This window comes from Cannabis sativa, unplaced genomic scaffold, assembly GCF_029168945.1.
Source record: "Cannabis sativa cultivar Pink pepper isolate KNU-18-1 unplaced genomic scaffold, ASM2916894v1 Contig7, whole genome shotgun sequence".
Taxonomy (NCBI): Eukaryota; Viridiplantae; Streptophyta; class Magnoliopsida; order Rosales; family Cannabaceae; genus Cannabis; species Cannabis sativa.
Window position 1 is genome coordinate 2,525,738 of NW_026870043.1, and position 7,076 is coordinate 2,532,813.

Here is a 7,076-nt window from a genome sequence, read left to right on the forward strand (position 1 = left end):
CTTTAAGAGTTTTAGTGAATTATTATCCAATTGGATTTATAATTCTGGACTAACTTTGTTTATTTGTTTTCTTCTTCTTATAGGCCAAGCTACTTGAACTCAATTGAGTTGGATCAGCAAGCTGGACCAAGGGTAAATCGTCCAGATGAAGATGAAGCTCTTCAATTTTTGAATTAATTGTTTTAGTTTAAAGACAATTTGGATTTCAAATTTTAGTTAGGGATATTTATCCCTGTTTCTCTCATATTAATGCAATACTTTTTTATTATTAATAAAGTTTTATTTTTTTTTTCGAAATTCACTATTGCAATTTATGAGATTGAGCTTCATTTAATTTTATCTTCATCAATTATTACCACATTATATTTATATGTTTGTATGTGTAAGTGTTTTTATTATTGATGCAAATTCTATAATATTTACAACTCTTCATAGAGTTATATTATATAAACACTAGAAATTATTTCTATGTTTATCAATAATTGTTAATTCTCATACAATTATTAAGAATTTGTTTAATAAAAGGATCTTATGATCTGATAGGGGTGGAGAAAAGTTAAGAAAACTATGCAGTTCAACGATCTTTTATATCTAATGAACTCTGGATAGTATTCAACTCCACATAAACTCTATCACACAGAGAATCATGATCTTTACAACCTTTAGGGGTGGATCATAATCTCTATATACTTAGGGGTGGAGGTTATCCATAGTACCCTATATGTATATTCTTAGGGGTGGAGTCTAATCCACAATTCCCTATGAAACACATATCTTGTTTAAACATAGAAGTAATATAATGAGTCAGCTATTGTCAATATAAATTCTTGATCTTGATTGTATGTTCCATTTCGATTTTACTATTGTAAGTAAAAGTTTGATACCTTTGAAAGTTCTTTGTTAAAGTTTCACACTACCTTAATTGAGTGGGAGAATTTTAAAATTCTATACCCATCTTCATTAGGTTGATACTTGTGATAGGTACTTAAGAACATTACTGAAAAGCAAATCTAACCATTCACATGGATAGGTATAGCTTATCAGAATTATGAGAATAAGATAAAGAACTCTAGTTCAGTCCATTCGAATGACTTGAACCAAGAATTCTTAATCCTCACAAAATTTTATGGTATCTTAATTTTGATTACTTTAATCTCTGGCATGTATTTTTCACTTCAAATACTAGTCTGCTATGTTGATGACTTAATCTTAACTTAAAATTACAGACTAATACAAAAGTCACAACTAGGTAACTCTCCAAACAATCAGAGGTTAAAAGTATTATTTAACCAGACATCTGCTATTGAGTGGGAGCTATCTGAGATGTAATCAAATAGGGAACATTAGAAGATATTCAAGAAGGATTTATGTAAGTGATCTATATGTCAGATATTAAGGACCTGTGTATCAGTTGTCTTTGTATCTCACCATCTAATTTCGAAATTCTATAAGATGGTGCTTACTTTGGGGGTGGAGGAATTATTGTATAATAATTCAAGCTCTACCAGAGAAGAACTATAACTTGGTCTATTCGAAAATACCAGAAAGTTATATCACTGAAGAAAAGTCTACACTGTATTATCTCAATTACATATTTTAAAATATGAGAGATATGTCCTCTGTTAATTCAGATGTACTTTTAAAACAGTAAAGATTTCAGTATCCCTTGATGAGTAAAGCATATAGTAAAGGATGTTTCATAAGAGTATTTATGAACTAGTTTCCAGAAGTTTGGGTGGATTCAAATATACTACACTTGATCTGTAGATCAAGACATCAGATTGACCTATTTGCGCAGTTTGTTTTATATTAGTGCAAGTGGGAGTTTGTTAGGTTTTATGCCCTAAATAAAACTCTTTACAATCTGATTAGTTATCAATATAAGAAATTTGAAGTGATTGATGTTTGCATGAATTTTACATGCTAATGGTTTAATATGTTTAATATGTTTATTACATTCATACACACAAAATCAGTTAAATCCAGATCATATGTTTATTCACAATTACAGTATCGTCAACACAGTGGAATGTGATTGTGATCATATGAATCAAAAGTTTTGGTCCCTGTTTCATCAGTGTTATTGGATTTACACTAATGTGATAATCAGCGATGATGTGTACTTACACTTGGAGTAAGTGTTATGTTCTTTCCAGGACATTAGTAAAGTATACTAGTTTCGAATGTATGGAGTATACATTGGACTGGACCGATATTGCAACTAAGTTAAGATATTACAAACTTACCGTTATACATATCTTTCCAAGTCAATATCAATAGTTGATCTTAAGATTGAAAAGAATCTAAATCCTGATATGCTTGGGCTCAACTCAGGAGTGCTATTCATGTTCTTTGATTTATTAGTTAAGCCTACTTTTGGGTCAGGGTGATACGTATATTTTGGGAACATGATAGTATGATTGAGTGGGAGTGTTGAACATAAATATGGAATCTATAGCTTCTACTGGTGTATAGAAGTTAAGTGATGATTCCCTTCGAGCTTAGCAAATAGAAGTAAATGGATGAGCTCTTGTTTAACTGACTAATTATTAGATCACTAAACACCATTTACAGGTAGCTAAGTGTTTTAAGGGGCAAAATACATTGAGGGGTGAGAACGGTAAAGAAATCCCATCTCGATGTAAATCATCTATATAGAGGATCTTTAAATCACAATAAGATTATAACAATGGTTAAATGAGATAGTATATTGGTATCGTGAAACATACAATATGCTCTATATAAGTCTGAGAGTGCAATTCTAAGTTCTAAGAGTGGATTCAACGAAGAATTAATAAGTAGGAATTTACTTGGTAAATTTGGTTCACTTATTGGAAGCTCAGCATATAGATCCATGGTCCCCATTCTAGTTGAGAACATTCTGCTTGTAAGACTCATTAATTGATTCGTGATTGATCAATTATAATTCTAAAGTTAGACTATGTCTGATTTTATGAATTTTCACTAAGCAGGGGTGAAATTGTAAGGAAAAGAGTTTTCTAGGTTTATTTATTTATTAATAGACTTTATATGTCTAATTAATAATTAAATTAAATGACAATATTATTTAATAATGTATTTTAATTATTAAATAATTAGTTTTGGCATTTAAAAGGTTAGAATTGGAAAATTGACATTTTTGAGAAAATAGAGATAAAATTTGATAAAATTGCAAAATTAAGTGGGGCCCATTACAACACCTATGGCCGGCCACTTATAAGGCTTTTTCAAATTATTATTTTTATTATTTTAATGCCAAATAATTCTAAACTTAAACCTAGTAAGTTGCCTATAAATAGAAAGTGATGGCTCAGTCAAAACACAAGTTTTCAATAAGCCTTTCTGACAGAAATTTCTCTCTTCAGAAAACTGAGCCTTCCTCACTCTCTACCTTGGCCGAAACCTCTCTCCCTCTTTTCCTTCATCTTTTTCGTGACCCTAGTGAAAGAGTAAGTGCCCACACACAGCAAGCAGTAACTCAATCATAGATTGGAAGACTGTGAAGGATCAAAGCTTGAAGAAGAAGGAGATTCGGGCTCAGATCTTGATTATACTCTACTACAGAAAGGAATCAAGGGTTAGAGATCTGAGTGGAAGGAGACATTTATTCCGCTGCATCAATGTAAGGTTTTCTTAACTTTATATGTGTTTATTTTATCGTTTTAGAAAGTTCATATTTAGGATGTTAATAAACATACTTGTGAGTAGATCTAAGATCCTGGTAAAATAATTCCCAACAGTCATTATATTCCGCTGCACTCAATGTAAGGTTTCCTAAACTTTATATGTGTTTATTTCATCGTTTTAGAAAGTTCATATTTAGGGTGTTAATCAACATACTTGTGAGTAGATCTAAGATCCTGGTAAAATAATTTCCAACAGTTCCACGATATAGATACGCTACTAATTATCCATTGTTATAATCCTAATTTAATCAATGACCCTCTAATAGATGATCTACATTGAATATGAACTAAATTCCTATTACACCTTCAATGTATTTTATCCTTAAAACACTTAGCTCAGTATAAATGATATTTTAGCGAAGTGAAATGATGATCTCCACCATTTATCTCTATTTAGCCAAGCTCAAAGGATATCATCATTTCACTTCTAAATTCCTATAGAAGTTATAGACTCCATATTTATGTTAGCTGTAACGCCCTGACCCTCAGGGACGCCACGTGTGTGTTTTTATAAACTTATTATCACTAATCTATAAATTTTGGAAAAGTGTGGTTTAATTTAAATCTTTAATTAAATTCAAAATAAAGACTTCCATTTTAAAAACTATTAGGGATCCCCTATTTATATATTAAAAAAATCTTTTTACAATAGATTACATTTCCAAACATAGAAAGGAATTCGATCCTGCTTCCCAGAAGCCAAGACCCCACGACTGATATGTACATTGCTGGGAGACATCTGACTCATGGCCTAACACAGTTTCTAACTTCCTTACCAGCACCACGAAGCACCAGTGAGTCACAATGACTCAGCAAGAAAAGCTACTATATAAAATCATAAAAAGTGCCAGCAAATTTCATTACAATGTAATATATATACCAATAGGTCATACATACTCAAGGCCCATAGATAACTTAATGTCTATGAGAGCACACTTATTACATAATCAATTATATTCATAGTTATTTATAATCAACAACCTCTGTGTTTCATACAACCTCCTAAACATTTATCATTATAAATACTCACCTTTAGGGCTTCATAAAACACTCTAATTCACACATTACCATAACTCCATAATCTCAGTGCTTCATAAAGCACTCTAATTCACGCATTACCATAATTCCATAATCTCAGTGCTTCATAAGCACTCTAATTCAAGCATTACCATAATTCCATAATCTTAATGCTTCATAAAGAACTCTAATTCATGCATTACCATAATTCCATAATCTCAGTGCTTAATAAAGCACTCTAATCTTACATCTCTATAAGCAAGAATTCTTACATTTTGTGAGTCACTAAGATTCTGCAAGAAAAGAAACTAATTTCTTAAGCAATATAAAAATCCATTCACAACAACATATACCAAGATTTCAATCTTAATTGATATTGTAACAATCATTATATTAAGCTTATACAGTATTTAATACTTTTCTTACCTTAGTTCAGAACTCAAGCGTACGGGCTGACATGAGTGGAAAATAAGCTAGGCAATCCCGGTCCTATGTCACAACAACCAAAACTCAATAAAAACGTTAATCAAATTTCTGATAATCTACTCCAATTCTCACAATCGAACACACCCTACTTTCCCCCGGATCAAACTAGCTTAACCATCTCTAAAACACACTGAATTTCACTCCGAAAGACACCCCAAATCAGATCGGACTTGAGGAGAATAACCCAAAATTTCCCATTACTGTGAAAAACGGTCGGCCGTTTTTCTGGGTGTCTGAAAAACGGCCTACCTTTTTTTCCTGGCAGCCATGAAATTTTCTGGTTTTTCACCCCAAAAACCAATCAAACCTCCACCAAACCTAACCAAACTTTCCAGAACAGTATAATAACATAAATATAACATATCCCAAGCATCAAATTACATTAATTCAATCTCTAACTCAAATTCATATGCTCAAGTGAAGGAAAATCAATTCCTTTAGCTTCTTCAATGACAACACAATCTCAACAGCCATGAAATCAAATAAAACATGTACAAACAAACCTAATTCAACTAAGAAATCATGCTCAGAGCTCATCTAAGCCTATAGCCCTTAAAACTTACAAAAACTAACAAAAACCTAGCTTTAGAAACCTAGGAATTCATCAAAACATGAGGAGGAACTTACCTCAAGGTTCTAGGTTGGCTTGGGGGCTGAGTTCAGCTCTGAAATTGAAGGTTTGCTGAAGAAAAGAAGTCCCCTAATGGCTGGCTCAAGCTTGCACGAGAGAGAGAAGGAGAGAAGTTGAAGATGGAGAAGTTACTTAGCCTCGAAGTAACTTAAATAACAAAATTTCTATTCTTTTTCATTCTTTCTATTTTTTTTTTAAAATATCACAACCCCTAAATAAAATAAAAAAAGAATAAAAGATTAATTATTTAAATAATAATTAAATTACCCTCAAAGCTAAATAATCTCCAAAATAACCTAAGGGTATTTTTGTAATTTTGCTAATTCCATTAAAACGACATTCTAAAATTTCTAACCTAGTCCGGAATATTCCCAAAATATTTCTTCCATTAACGTCGTGACATTTCTGACTACATCGCTACATTTCCACAATTGTCTGGCCCAAAAAATATTTTATTTTGAAATTGATATCCTCGGTACTCACATATCCCAATATAATCTCCGTAATTAATAAATTACGCTATTTAATTCATTGAATAAATTCTAAATAATTACCCTCAGCAAGATCATAATCTTACTTCGTTACCAAAATAATTACATATTTAATAAAATATGTCTATTTAAATATTATTTATTTTTTTTGGATATTACATTAGCGCTCCCCACTCAATTATACTATCATGTTCCCAAAATGTACGTATCACCCTGACCCAAAAGTAGGCTTAACTAACAAATCAAAGAACATGTATAATACTCTTGAGATCGAACCTAACCATATCAGGATTAAGATCATTTGATCGAGGATCAACAGGTGATATTGAATTGAATAGATATTATGGTAAATTTTAACAAATCTAATCAAAGTTCAATTCCGTCCCTTCCGATGTATATTCCATACATCCGATACTGGTAAACTTTGCCAATGCCCTGGAAAGGACATAACACTTATCCAAGGTGTAAGAATACCTATCGCTGATTATATCATGCCAGTCTAAATCCAGTGAACTGACAAATCAGGGAATAAACTTTCGAACATATAATTAAGATTATATTCCACTATGCTAACACCACTATAATCATTAACAAATTCATATGTTCTGGACTTAAATAGAATTCATACATTATATGTAGATAATCATGAAATAAATCATGTGAACCATGCAACATAAAATGTTATATCTGATCTTTAATAATAAGTAAATCTGATTATATTGAAATGGGTTTTATTTAGGGCACAAAACCCAACAAACTCCCACT